We start from the raw sequence: 14971 nt of genomic DNA, 5'->3' as shown, positions 1-14971 counted from the left end.
GCAGTGTCTACATTGTATTTGGCACTACGATACAAATAAGTATCAAAGAACATCCAAGAAAGTGGTGAATTAAACACTGTGATAGGAAAGCAAGTTTCTGAGGAACTAAAGCAAGATGTATATTCTAGGTGAAAGTGGTATTTATTATGCAAGAGAAAGCCAGAATTTATTCAGAAATAAATATCTTTCACCCTCTTACTGCTTAAAATAATCTATAAAGGCCACTAATCTCTCCCTAAATTATTATAAATGGTCATAAAGTCAAACCTATTTACTGCCTGGTACTTTGTGTCATGATTCATACTGCAATACACGAATAGCTAAATCAGAAATAAATAGCATCATTCAAATTAACTGTTAGAAATCCAAAAGATGTAAAAATTTGATGTATTTAACGTAACACTCTATTTGGTTCAAAGAAATAAGTGTTATCGTGTTACCTCGCAAAGTTTATATGTAAGGGATTCCTGTGTGGAAAAGAAGGTTCTTCTGTGATTTTTTTCTGACTGAGATACTCCTCCTTTTTTTTTTTTTTTTTTTTTTTTTTTTTTTTTTTTTTTTTTTTTTTCCCAGGGGCCAATTTATAGGCACAAACAGAACTGCTGACTTTCCAAAGTGGACATTATGTTTCTTGAAGGATTTAGGGGAAATGAGTTAGCAAGAAGGGAGTAGATGCTTGTAACTTATCATGGGAAGAACAAAGAGGTAAGGATAACTGCTTATCACTGGAAGAAACTCAAACAATATCTTTTTAAGTACTATATAGAAATAGAGTATGAAGAGGAAACATCAAGCTTTTCAACACAATCCTAGCAGAATTGTGCTCCAAAGCACAAATGGGCTGTGTGAAAGCAGGTTGAGCAGACTGTTTGCAAAGGCCTGCCATTGCTAATTCACACCAAGATGGTTTTGTGTAGTATAATGTGGAGATGATTTAAGAATGCTTAGGATTTTAAATTTCAAACTCTGACTTTCAGAGGTGGCCAACAGTTGTGTGGGCACTTAAGTCTGTTGTCAGTAGGAATTGCAGCTAAACATCATTGTTAACAGATGTGATAAACTCTTAATGAAACTAACACACCAGTGAACAGTTCCCAACTGAAATATTTGAAATTGTACTTTGGAATACAAAGACAATATGCCTAACTATGAAGAGCAGCTGCTTTGGAAATGTTAAAGCCTGGAGACCAGTTTTTTTCTGCTGCTGCACATACATATATGTGTGTGAGTGTGTATAAAGGAAGAGAGAGAAGGGAGGAGGGAGAGAGGGACAGAGAGGAAGATTCTTGCAAAGGGTAATTCAGAACATCTATTTAGTGGGTTTCTAGAATCATGTAAGTATTCCACAGAATATCAGACGGCTGATAGAAAATCACTAGACCGGAACAGTCCAGTTTTTTTATTGTTCATGGATAATTTACCACCTAGGCTTGTTGTGATTTTTCCTCTTATTATCTACTATTCCTGATTTCCACGCCATTTGTTATTTTCATGCAATTGCATACTATTGAATTTGGAACATAAAACATTAGAGAGAGGAAAATAAATTACAATCAAAGGAAGAAAATTCAAATGAGGAAGTGAAATGTTAAAAACTACAAGGCACTTCTGTCCGAACTCTTTTGATACCACAGAACAAGAAAGGTAAATTAAAATTAAATGACAAGAAAAGTAAAACTGCTCAATGATTTCTACTTTCCTCATGTGGTAATAATTTGCCTATGGAAATAATTGATACAAGACTACATTAAAACAAAAAAGCTTGGAATCTAAACTAATGCAGACAGTCACATGTAAAACACATAGAATAACCAGAATTTCAAAATACGTTTGGAAGAAAATTAAATACTCAGTCTGAAGGGAACGAGTCAATGTATCACAGGTGAAAACTCAAGATAAATTCACCATTTTAAAAATGAGTCTGTAACGGAGTATTGCTTTATTTTCACTTTTATGAAAAGGAGATATAAAGGAATGTGAGAAGATGTTTCTAACCACAAAAAGAGCTATGAGCTAAAAGGACAACAGGATTGAAAACCAGACTGTGAGCTGTCTGTTTTCTTTCTGTTTAAAGCTCTTGCATTTTATCCTTCTGTCAGACAGCTACACATATTTGTTCTGGATTGGTTTTTTGACAAGGACATTGTGGACTAAAAGCATCATACTATATTTTTTATTTTTACGGCACATGCACTCCATCCTCATCACTTTAAGGTAGTTTTGCTTTCCAGCAGAATGCTGCAGGTTTTAATCACAAGTCTACTTTTATACTCAGTATGAGACCAAAATAAATACACCACCAGCGTGAACACTTTTCTGAGAGGAGAAGGGGGATTCCTGCTTGTCATAACTAATGATGGTGATCAAAGCCAACCAGGTGCTCACACTGACCCTGAGCTTTGATCATTTACTATACTTGCCAATATCTGAGCCTGGGAGTGAGTTGCCCTAATGGCCTCTGATTACATTAGTGGCGTATGGCAGGAAAAAGGAGTAGAAGATAAGAAGCAGCAAGAAGCAGAGGGTAAAATCTAGCTATGCAGCATGTGTAAGTCTAAAAACCTCTGGGCAATTGAAGTAAGCTCATATTCAAAGCTTTTCACACACTGTACATGTTAATGTTATTGAAATACTCAGTAGGCCTTTCATGAAAGCTGGTCCCAAAGGGCAATGAAATGATTCTTTACTCACCTTTGAGTAATTACTCATATGAGTAGACTTGATAGTTTCAGAGGGTTTTTGTGTCTGTGTGTGAGTGCTTTTCTGAAGTCTACGAAGCTTCTGACTCCTCAAAAGTACATATTAATGCTACATTTTTATTTTTATAGTTATTTCTACTGAACTGAATCTCTTTCACCCATTGATGGGCAATGGTGTTCATGATAGCCACTACTGTACAATCCCTCAACTGCAGACTATGATGCAGTCAGACTAAAAATGCTATTTATCTTGCTAAAATAGTTTCTCATTAGTTCTAAAGATGGATTATGAGATAGTGTTGACAGCTAAAGGCATTTTGGGCAGACATATAAGTGAATCTTTCTGAAAACAGTTTTCTTTTGTCTGTGCCAGCACTTGAACAATTTTAAGTACAGCAGCAGCAATTTTAAATGTACAGATATAATTTCTTAGCGCAGCAAGGTTGTCCGACTGCTGTGCACATTTCAGATGTTCTCCAAACACATTGCAGCCAGAGAGAATAAACATAGCAGGTGACATTATTATATGGACCAGAAGCTGAGATAATTATTTAATTCACATCCTAGGAAAAAGCAATGATAAGAAAAAAGAGCTCTGGTAACATCTTTGTAAGATTCTTCTTCACAAAGTTCAGAGAGAACCAAGAACACCAGTGCCCTATTTTTCTTTCCAGAAAAATGTAGTCTTTCCTCAGCACTTTAACAAGGCAAGAATTCAAGGATGTGCTTTTTATAAAAGAAATAAATTTCAGCCTTCAAATACCTGTATTTCTCAGCATGGCAAGGTTTGGGTTTTTTTCTGTGCTATGCTCTCCCTGTTGTAAGCAAGAACAAGAGAGGGTAATCAAAGTTACCTGCTTCTACCGAAAACTGGAATTCTATTATCATTAAATGTTTTTCTTATCTGTTGGTCCACTTATAATCATCATCATCAGCATTAAAACATTCCCTCTGACTGAAATAATGTCAATGAAGATAAACCAGATAAACCAAGCAGCCACAGTGGTCCAAATATCCACCCTGCTGATGTAATTTAGCAAGATTACTATTTTACACAAAATTTAGCTGTCAGTGTTTATTCAGCATAACCCTGACTGTTACAAGCCTGCTAACAGGATACATTTGATCTTCTCTACTAATGTACAGACTTGGTATCTACATTTCCCTACACCAGTTCAGACGCCTTTGGACTGCTCGCTACTACTGATGCTCCAAATGTCTGGCTTTTCTATAGTAACTGCCTTTAAAAGTGGAAAAGAAAGTCCCCGTTTCCTTTCCTCTCAGCATTTTTATATCTACACTTACGAACTTTTGCCAGTAGCTGCCACCGTACATCAGTTCTGCTGCCAGGGGAATAAAGGAGAATTTTAATACGGAATTATGGTTAAAACAGAGAATTCAGCTGAGATCACACACTTTCAGTGACAAAACCATAGATGAATGCATTCACAAATAGATGGATGATGTTCAATATCACAAATAACAATAAAATGAAAGAATGTTTTGGTCTTCCTTTGAAGTGCCTTTACTATGCAAATGATCTGCTTTAGGCTTAATTCTGCAGACAGTTCCCTTGTTGCATATTCGTGTGGCCTCAGAAGCCAGAGTGCTGTATCACAAGTTGGTATTTTCATGGTGTCAGAATGCACCTCATCTAATTCCATGTCACAGTAAATTACGGGTGTCTGGGTCCTGTAGCATTTGCAGCTTTAAAAAGCCAAACTATGCAGTTGTGGCGTGTACTAGGTAGTACCATGGAGCTCTGACCTTGATATGTAGTTTAAGTAACTTCCAATGCATTAACAGTAACTGATGGAAGTATTTAGTAGTGTCACAGGCAATAGAGAAGATACAATCTCTCTTATATTTTACAAACCGGAGTTCTGCCACGAAGTATAAAGTAAAGCTGATACAGTGTTATACGGAAAGCAGGCTGGCGTAATGTCCTCCATAAGCTTCTGCTATAGTGTTATTTATATCCTTCTGTTGGTATGTTTGTGATTTTCAGGGTTATAAATGGAACATCCAAAATACGCCACAGAGGCTGAATGAATTCTCCAACTATTCCTATGTATATGCCTCAATTTATGTCACATTAAAGATAGCAACACTTGTGGTACTTTGTAAAAACATTTGTTTTGCGTACAGGGAAATCAGGGCAGATCCAAGCTCTGCCTATGACAATAAAATAAATATTTTTCCCCTCAACCAACTGGCTTCAGAAATACCATCACCCATGGTGTTGTGGTTTAACCCTAGCCGGCAACTTGGTCCATGCAGCCATTCGCTTGCTCCCCCCTCCTACCCCAGTAGTGTAGGGTGAAAAAGGAAATTGAGATAAAGACATTTTAGTAGAACAGTAACAGAAGAAATTAATAATAATAATAATAATAATAATAATAATAATAATAATAATAATAATGGTAAGAGAATATAGAAAATGAGTGATGCAATTCAATTGGTCACCACCGGATGATCGATTGTCCAGCCCATCTCAAGCAGCAATCGCGGATTCCTGTCCCCCAGCCCAATGCCTATTTATATACTGAGCATGATGTCTATGGTATGGAATAATCCTTTAGCCGGCTTGTCCTGTCTGTGCTCCCTCTCAGCTCCTATGGGAAGTTGGATAAGTCCTTGACTTAATACAAGCATTACCTAGCAACAACTAAACGAATATATGTTATCAACATTATCTTCATACTAAATCACACAGAAGCTACTAGGAAGAAAATTAACTCTATCCTGTCTGAAACCAGGACACATGGCATAAATTTTTACTGTTGTCATGGTTTCAGTTAACTTTCTTACTAGCAGCTGGTGTGGTGCTGTGTTTTGGATTTGGGATGGGAGAGAGGGTCAATAGCACACTGGTGTTTTTCATTGTTCCTAACCAGTCAAGGCCTTTTCTGTTCTTCATACTGCCCTGCCATCGAGTAGCCTGGGGGTGCACAAAAAATTTGGGAGGAGACACAGCTGGGAAAATTGACCCCAACTGACCAAAGGAATATTGCATGCCATATGACATCATGCTCAGTATATAAAGCTGGGGGAAGAAGAAGGAAGGGGAGGATGTTCAGCCTGATGACATTTGTCTTACCAAATAACTGTTACATGTGATGGAACCCTGCTTTCCTGGAGATGGCTGAACAGCTACCTGCCAATGGAAAGCAGTGAATGAATTCCTTGTTTTGCTTTGCTTGCACATGTGGCTTTTGCTCTACCTTTTAAACTGTCTTAATGTCAACCCATGAGTTTTTCCTCAATTTTGCTCTACCGATTCTCTCCCCCATCCAAACTGTGGGGAGTGAGTGAGTGGCTGCATGGTTCTAGTTGCTGGCTGGGGTTAAACCACAACAACTGTCTTGTATATACTAAAAAACCCCACCAAAACCAAAACCAAAACCAACGCACTCGCTTTTTTATTGTAAGCATTTTTATTATGAAGGATCACCATCGTAGGTCAAAGGTGATAGGTTAAAGAAGCAGTTTTAACTTGGCTTAATGAAAATGCTTAAGGTCATTGGAACACATATCATATTTTCCTGTGACTGTCCATAATCCTTTTTACAATGGGAATGTCGTTCTTTGCTGCAGTGTTATCTATCACAGGAGGGGATTTTGATAAAGTGAATTTGTGGTACTTGGAACAGAAAGATTTTAGATCTGATACAGTAGTAAGTATTTTCTACCAAAACCAGTACTTCAATTTTTAAAAAACAATAGTATACCAGGTTTGGAGATTAGCCACAGGAGGAATTTAATTTTTACTGAATGCATGCCCCACGTATACTGATTGTCAAACTCCCCTCTTCATCAAAATGAAGACATTTAAAAATCCTCCACATTTAAAACAATAATGCAGACCCCAAATTCCTAATCCCATGTTTCACAGGGTAGGATTTGCATTCACAAACTCTAGGGAAGTTCCTAAATTCTAGGGGATTTCACTCATTCTTTGGTGTAAGAAGAAGGTCCCAAGACTGAATTTTGCCAGAAGAGGATTCAAAAAGTATTATTTACTCTCTGAAAATGACAGTTGTCTGACCAAGTCTTCTTACATCAAAAAGTGCTGCAACTCATGAAGTTATGTCAAAAAATCTTTTTTTTCATATAGAACCCTATCCTTCTATTAATGGCAGGTAAATTTTTCAAAAGCCATTACCTGATTTAACAGTCTAAATCACATTTTAGAGGTGACTTTAGCATTTAATAACTCAGCCTTACTTTGAAAGGAACTTGGAAGTTACATGTCATCTGTTTCTGCCCTTTTGAAAACACATCTTGCACTCAATGCAATCTTTAGGCACCTTGGAAAAGCTGGTTTTAAATAATTTTTGAAAATGTCACAGTTGTAAGGATACTTCTAAACTATGGGAGTCAGAAACTTTCAGTGAATGCCTGGGGTGCATTCCCTTGTTCTTTCCCTCTGTGTTAGAGAGATACCTGAGCAAATGTTTTTCGTCTGTTCTTTCATAGAAAGGCAATGACATGTGTGTACACAAGTATGATGTGTATGTGAAAATGCATGATGACAAGGCAGAAGGGTGGAACAGATATTAGGTACATTAATGCTTTTGACTGGCTTGCCTGATTGATTGGCATGATTGATTTGCCTGGCTTACCTGTACTGATCTAGCTACAGTTGCAGCTATAGCATTTTACCAGGGTTTTTTGTGCAATACCTCTCTAATATTCACCTCACCCAAAGTCATTTATGCTGGAATATGAAGAAGACTATTACTGTTAATAAGCTACCAGTGTTTCTGCAGGATGCACGACAGCTGCAAAGGATAGAGTAAAACTTTGAAAACAAATAGTGTGACTTCAGTTCTGCAAAGATCTTATCCATTGCTTCATGCTCTGAATGCTGAATAGCACTATTAGCCCTAGTTAGACTGTGTGGTTAAAGTTGCACATGAATCTTTTTAGGATAATGGCCTGTAGCTTTGATTAAAGGACAGGACACAAGTTACCCTCAACCTTGTTTGTCCTGTAGAGACAAATAAAACTTTGTACAGCACAAGGATGCTTGTGTGCATAATGCATTTATTGGTCTGGCTCTATACACTCAGTTATTCTTTACCCAATGTTAAAATTTCCATGTTGCTGCAGCTGGTTTTTTTTATGAATAATAGGAACTAGAATGAAATTTAGATAGCTGAAACAGTATAAGTGGTGATCATGTTTAGAAACACAGTAGGATACAGCATATCAGCACTGCAATGCTACAAATGCAGTGTTTAATGCTGGTAGACTGCTGTTGTGACTAGAATCAGGCTTTTAGTCAAGTAAAGAGGTATTTCTTGGTATTATAGGGTCACACCCTACTGTCAAGTTTTAAGTAGCACTCTGCATTGATCTCAGTGGGTAGTTGTGTTTAAAAATTGATGGCATGACCTGGCCCTTAATATGGAGTGACATCTGAAAGGAACACACAAATTTTGCTGCTCTCTGCACAGTGAAAAAAAGGAGAGGAGGAAGGGGGAGGAAACGCAACAGGCCTCATGCTATCTTGACGTATGTGGAGGGCACAAAAGTTTAAGCAGTATTAATAGCTTGAGCTTCAGCCTGCCTAATAACCAATATTACCTTAGTTTATTTCCACTGACTTCAGTGGAGTTGTATTAGATTTACATCTTTGATAATGCAATCAGAATCTAGTTGATTATATATCTGTAATTTGAGATACAAAATAAGAAATATTTCTATAAAATATGAATTAGGCTTTATTCAGAGAGGTTTTTGTTCAATGTACATGTTGCTATATTAATACACACAAATCTTAGAAGTATACACCAATGGGATTGCACATATTTTTTTTTTCCTTTTTATTTCAGAAAAACATATATTCTTTACCTATTTTGTACTAGGTCCTCTGAAGATATTGAGACAAATCTACAATGACAAAGGTGGGAAATTAACATGGGGTAACACGAAATAATGTTGGACCTTTTATTTCACACCGGAAATATGTTTTAAGTACACTTGGACTTAAATGCAGAAATATTTTAATGAAAAAAAATATCTGAAGCACCTTATAAATACTTTGTTAATGAAAAGATTTTGTATTTGGAAGCAGGGCCTGAAGAGTTACATTAACATTTCCAACTATTCCTCTCAGGTTGAAAACTTATGGATATTGCATGTCCTTTGTGCTGCAAGTTTGATGTATTTTTCCAGTCTAGATCTCACCAAACACTTTTCTATCAGTCTTAAAACTTACAAAGAACTGTAATGTATTTGTTTACTATTTGATCAGAGGATAATTTCTGAAAGTTGTGTCTAGTCTTATTCAAATTCAACTTTTCCATGTGCTATTTGTCTTGCTCATGTGATCATATGGTTTGTATAAGCTTCCATTTTTCTTTAACAGCCAATGATGTTTTATTTTACTAGAAAGACTTAAATTCAGCCTCTCAGCCATGCTGTAATCATTTTGATTTTCCTGATTTGCTTCTCCTCATATCAACATTGGCACATAAACTTGTATCACATAGCAAGTCTACATATTCAGTGTGATCAAAATCCTCTCATTCCTGTTCCCTATTTTGTTTTTTTTTTCCTTTGTCTTACCAAAGGGTGTTATCTGGTTCAAATTACAATATGAATGCAACATAGGCAGAGGGATGTATGCAATGAAGATTAAAAATAAGTCACTGAGCTCACTGTAACTTCCTCAATGTCAAAAAATGTGCCTTTGTAAATCCTCTGGGACTGCCTGAACAATACTTGCATATTCCAGGCCTTATGTCAGGCTCATACCCATCTGTCTCTTTGCTAGGCTCGGGTCTCTCCTGTCCTGTCTGGTATCACTCCCTCTGTTGTGGGGGAATGGGAGAGGAGGGGTTCTGAACAACACAATTTTCCTTCATTTTGTTCAAAGGTGAGATTCTCTGGACATGATACCTCCCTGCAAGGTGCACTAACCCTATCTGCATGCTGCTCTAGGATGCTTTTGTGCTAATTCTAAAAGAAACAAGTCAGCATCCAACATTTTAAATAACCTTGAGTATCGCTATTGTATTTGAACAATTTAGATCATAGGCCTGACTCCAACTTGCAAATAAACAGTTTTGATAAGTCTTAGTGCAGAGGCTGAGGTTTTGTAGTACACACAGCACAAAATTCGCAGCCAAATCAGAAGACAGTAGGAAGAGTTAACTTTAAGCCCTTCTTCTGATTCTGTGCCGTCCTAGAGCTGAAGAGGCGTCTGGCATAATTTTGAACCTCTGCCACAGCTGTGAGCCACAGCACTATACACACTCTCTGAAGAGTTACGTGGCCTTACTTTGATACATCCTTCCCTTGGCACCATATCTGAACCAAGCTTTTGGGGGATTCTTTGCAGAGGGATGATCAGTGAAGTAACCCCTCACTCTCAGCATCGAGGCTGAGACGTACAGGCAAGTCAATCTGCAAAGCTGCTACTGATGAACAGTTTGTGATCATCCTAGATAGAGGTATGCATATCTAACATCCATCACGATCATGAATACAGTTACATACTTCTGTAAACAGCAGAACACGCACATATTTTCTTTGGGTTTTTTTTTTGTCTGCAGTAAAGCAGCAATATGCTTCGTTCCTCCCTATGATCATATAATCTATAACTGACATAACAAACCCTAAAATTGCATATCTACTGCAAGCACCCTCACTGTGCTATTCCCAGGTTTGTTTTTTGTTGGTTTTGGTTTTGCTTTTTTTTTTTTTTAACAATTTGGAAATCCTGCTGGCAGTGCAGCAGGCAGTCATGGGATGGTTTGTTTGGAAATACAGACTTTGACTGGTCAGTAAACGTGCATGAGCTGATTAGTGCCTGACTGCGTCTCCCTGCCCGTTGTATGAGACAAGCAGAACATGTAACATCCTGGTGCCTGGAGGACCCAACAAAGGATGCAATTCCCAGGCAACATGCTTGTTGTCTTCCTGTGGGATGTTGCTATCTCTGCATCCCCTATTTCTCTTGAACAAGTAGGTTCAAATGTTACTAAGAGAGAACTGATAGGCAGACAAAGCCTTGCACAGAGCAGGATTACACAAAACTGCTTTTCTTAGGAAACCAAGATAGGCAGAAACTGATGCATGATTACTTTAATAGGCCACGCTGCTTCTTGGTCACTTCGAGCAGAGGGAATGTATTCCAGAAAAGGAATCTATTGGCCTCCTCTAGCTTGAATGGGAAATTCTTTGTCTGTTCTGATGTTATCCAGCAACTGCACTTGTCACCTGATTTCAGGTAGGTATCTGAGCAGGTGAGAAATATTGTGAGGCTCCTTTGGAGTTTTCAGAAATAGCTGTTATCATATGGCGTCATTATATTCTTAGTTGGGGAGGGTTGATGATATGAATATAGCTGCTCAGCTTTATAGCTGAAGTATAAAATATATTAAATAAAATATCTACTACTGTCTGGCAATTTTTTGCTTAATGCATACAACGCAGTCTTATGAATGGTCTTTAAATCAGCACGTGACTGCCCAAAGTCTTATGCATCTAAGAATCTGGTGGCCTATACAGTTATGATAGTCTTCAGCTTTTCTTATGTCCCTCGACTAGCAGATACTTGTACAAGCAAACACAAAGATTTTTGAATGATGACTTGTGCAATGTAGTACTTGGAAAAAAAATAGTAACAAACCTCTCTAGTCTTCTTCCTGAGTACTTGTTTAGATGTTTGTTCTCTGACTGACCTCATGCTTTCTTTTTTTTTTTTTTCTTAAGTTCACAATGGCTTAGTTTTGGTAGAAAAGAAGGTAGTAAAATTTTCAATGTAAACACAATTTCTACCTGTCTTCCCTAATTTTTATCTAAGTCTTATCCAAGTGTGCGATCTTATTTTATCTATAGTATTTTCACAATAAAGGCAACCCGGCCTTGACTAATAAAAGGTGTTTACGACCTTTCAGGAGAGGGCAAAAACTGAGAACTCAGGCAAAACCAGTTTGGGAATTTAGGTTTCTCACTTTGTGGGCATCTTACCTCTAACTGTCAGTCTCTAAAGAATGATCGATGTTCAGTTAGACACTAAATTCAGGAAAGGAAAAACAACAACAAAAACCTCAGGTGCGTGAAAATTAAAAGAGCAGTGATGCCTTAATATACAGTCCAGAATCATACAGCAAAGTTCCAGATAGAAGAAGAAAGTAATATTTATTATTGTACTGTGAATATGTCCTTTTTTTCTTTTCAGGTAGTCCCTCACTTGTCATGTACGTTTTGTTGCTTGTCTAGCTCTATTTATTGAAAAAGGAGCCTACATGCCTAATATACTCAACCTGAATTGTCCAGTTGGGGCTGGATACTTGCTCTGGAGGTGCTGCTGCACTTAAACAATGTAAGCAATCCTGCACTTGATTTGTGAGACCAAAGAACACAAGTAATTTCTTGGTATTCGTTAAGATTCTTTCCTTAAATATCTCACATTAGAATTTATCTAGGAACCTCCCAGATAAGTCAGACAATAGCAAAAATGCTATTTTACGCATACATTGGAGGCACCCCAGCCATCACGAAGCAACAACCTCCACTATGTTTATTTCCTCTTCAATAGTGATTATTGCTCCTGAACAGGATGGTCTACTTTTCTCAGCAGGAAATGTTTTCTTCAGGCTACAAAATAAGGAAGGGTTTCTGAGTTTAATGCTTATATACCATCTCACATGCAAGTTCAACCATTTTAACAGTAACAAATAACCACATGTAGGACATAAAGAACAACCCTCTTCGGAGTGAAGATTAAATACCCCACACACCTAATGAATGGCTGCCTGTCTCACGCTGCTGTATGTACAGGAATACCTACTGTACTCTATAGCTGATCTTCAGGCTACTGCAGAGTTAAAATGTTCATATAGCGTGTCATTATTCCCTTAGACAATTCTTTTACTTATCTTTCTCTGCTTTTATTTCCCTATGTTATACTGTGCATTTTGGGAATTCTTCAGTACTGCATATCTGAAAAAATATATCTCAATATAACTGTTAAAATGTGGTTCTCGACCAAGATTTTTAAAACTAAGCCCAAAGGAATAGAGTGAACAGAAATAGAATTCTGGTTTTGCACTGATTGAAAACTGCTGTTGTGTAATTCTCATTTTCCGCTACTAAGATATCATAATTTACATTTCTGTTTGGCTCTTTTTTCTTTTCCTAGTGCTTCTTTTCAGAAGGAGGAAACAACATTCCTTTTCCTTATGGGTGTTTTGGGACTACCTAATGACAAAATATTGTATATTTCAACAGAAAATTACTCATCTCTCACACACAAAAAAATGTTTTGTGCATGTGGCCTTATTGTAACTAATGTAAGAATGGTATCTTAAGCCATCTCTCAGATCTCATCCATATGCTCTATTATTTATTAATATTGGTATATCATCCAAATGCTCTATTATTTATTAACATTGGTATATTTTATACCCTAATTCATGTCATTATATGATAAAATCATTGCTTAAATTGTTTTCAGACTCTTATCAAAGTAGTATATAACGTTCCAAGTTCCTAATGGATTCATACTCTAATTAAGCGCAGTGTTCTAACATATCAATAAACTTATATTCATAAGTATGCATTCTAAGTACTTCCCAACACAGATCTTTTGTTTAAGGTGTTTTTTCCTCATTACAACTTGAAGTACACAGCAGATCAGGTACAGAAGTATCAGGTGCTCCAGCACCTGATAATTTAATATAATGAAAAAAAGAAGCCTAAAGAAGCCAATGCTGAATCTGTATAGTTGTAAGTACTGAGATTCTTTGCTAAATAAAAAAAAAAATAATCACTATTGAAAAAAATCAGGGACAGCTGTAGTCATAGCTATTAATCTGATAGATACCTGTGCATATTTGCGTAAGAGACACACAAAAAATCAACTGATGATGGAAGTAATTTGACTTTTTAGGACATGAATGACATATCAGAGCATCAAGGCAGCCTAGCCTGAGAAATTCTGATCTAGTTGAGGATGTCCTCCTTACTGCAGGGGGGTTGGACTAGATGACCTTTACAGGTCCCTTCCAACCCAACACATTCTATGATGATTCTATGATGATTCTATGAAAATATTCTATGAAATCCTGCTCCAGGCTTATGAAGGGCTGCTGTTGCTTCCAATGGCATCCATTTCACAGTCATAATTGCCTTTTAAAAGGAAAATCACTTAGGCTATGAGCTAGTGCTTAATGCAGATAAGTGTCAAATGCAAAAATACTATTATCAGAAAAGGTTAAGACTTATTCTAACATTCATGTTAGCACCTGCCTATTGGCTAACAAGCTTTAAAAGAAAAAGTTTATGTATTGGTAGCTTTATCAGATGTTTTAGGAAGTTTTATTGATGTTAACTTGAAAGCAAATATGTATTCTTTGGTTTTTTTCAGTTCCAAATATAGAGTAGGGTTTATTTTGGAAGTTTTGTTTTCCTTGCTTGATTATATTTTTTTCAAAGAAATAAGACAAAAATATGAACCCAGAGTAAAACACACATGTGGTATATTACACCAGGACGCTATTTCCTGAATACCTATCAAAAGCTAGAAAATAATCAGTTGTGTATGTGGGCAAAATCCAACCTGTGCCACTCTTTGAGGAACTTCTTCTTAGCCAGAATCATAATATATTCTTGTTTTTCTTCTTTTCAAGATGTACCTCCAGACAACTACACGTATATGTATGTGAGCAACCAGCACTGCACCATTTGCTGAACCACAAGGGCCCACAGCTGTTACCTAAGAGAAAGTTTTAGTCTCTGCATTTTTGAACTGGTAAAAAGATGATTTAAAAGGAGATGAAGACTTGGTTTTCGATGCTAAACTGAATTGCATTTTCTAGAAAACATTTAGAATGAGTATTCATTGCAGGGTACAGTTTGCAAGGCACTCAGTGTACCCCTGACCCATGTCGCTGGAACATGCATGGCTATATTCTGCTCTAAGATTTTCAGTCAGAGCTTCCGTTTACTCTAGTATTAGGTAAATTAATATTCTTTGGACAAAGAATTTCTCTTTCATTATCTTCAATATTTTCTGCATGTCCAAAACACCCCAGCTCACCTCAGTGTAGATTCATTATAGCAACACTAGGTGGGTTTAGCATACTGACTTAGAGCACCAGCAAAATCCTTGCAGCAGACCTCTAAATAGTGTGAGATTTGCCCTTTTTAATCTATATTTGAAAGTCTTAAAACAACGTAATATATATATTTTATTGGAACTAACCATAAATATTTTAAATTCAGCATTATGTTTTTAAAGTGCACCAGGACTT

Source organism: Chroicocephalus ridibundus, chromosome 3, assembly GCF_963924245.1.
Source record: "Chroicocephalus ridibundus chromosome 3, bChrRid1.1, whole genome shotgun sequence".
Classification (NCBI taxonomy): domain Eukaryota; kingdom Metazoa; phylum Chordata; class Aves; order Charadriiformes; family Laridae; genus Chroicocephalus; species Chroicocephalus ridibundus.
Note: the sequence above shows the minus strand (reverse complement) of the source record.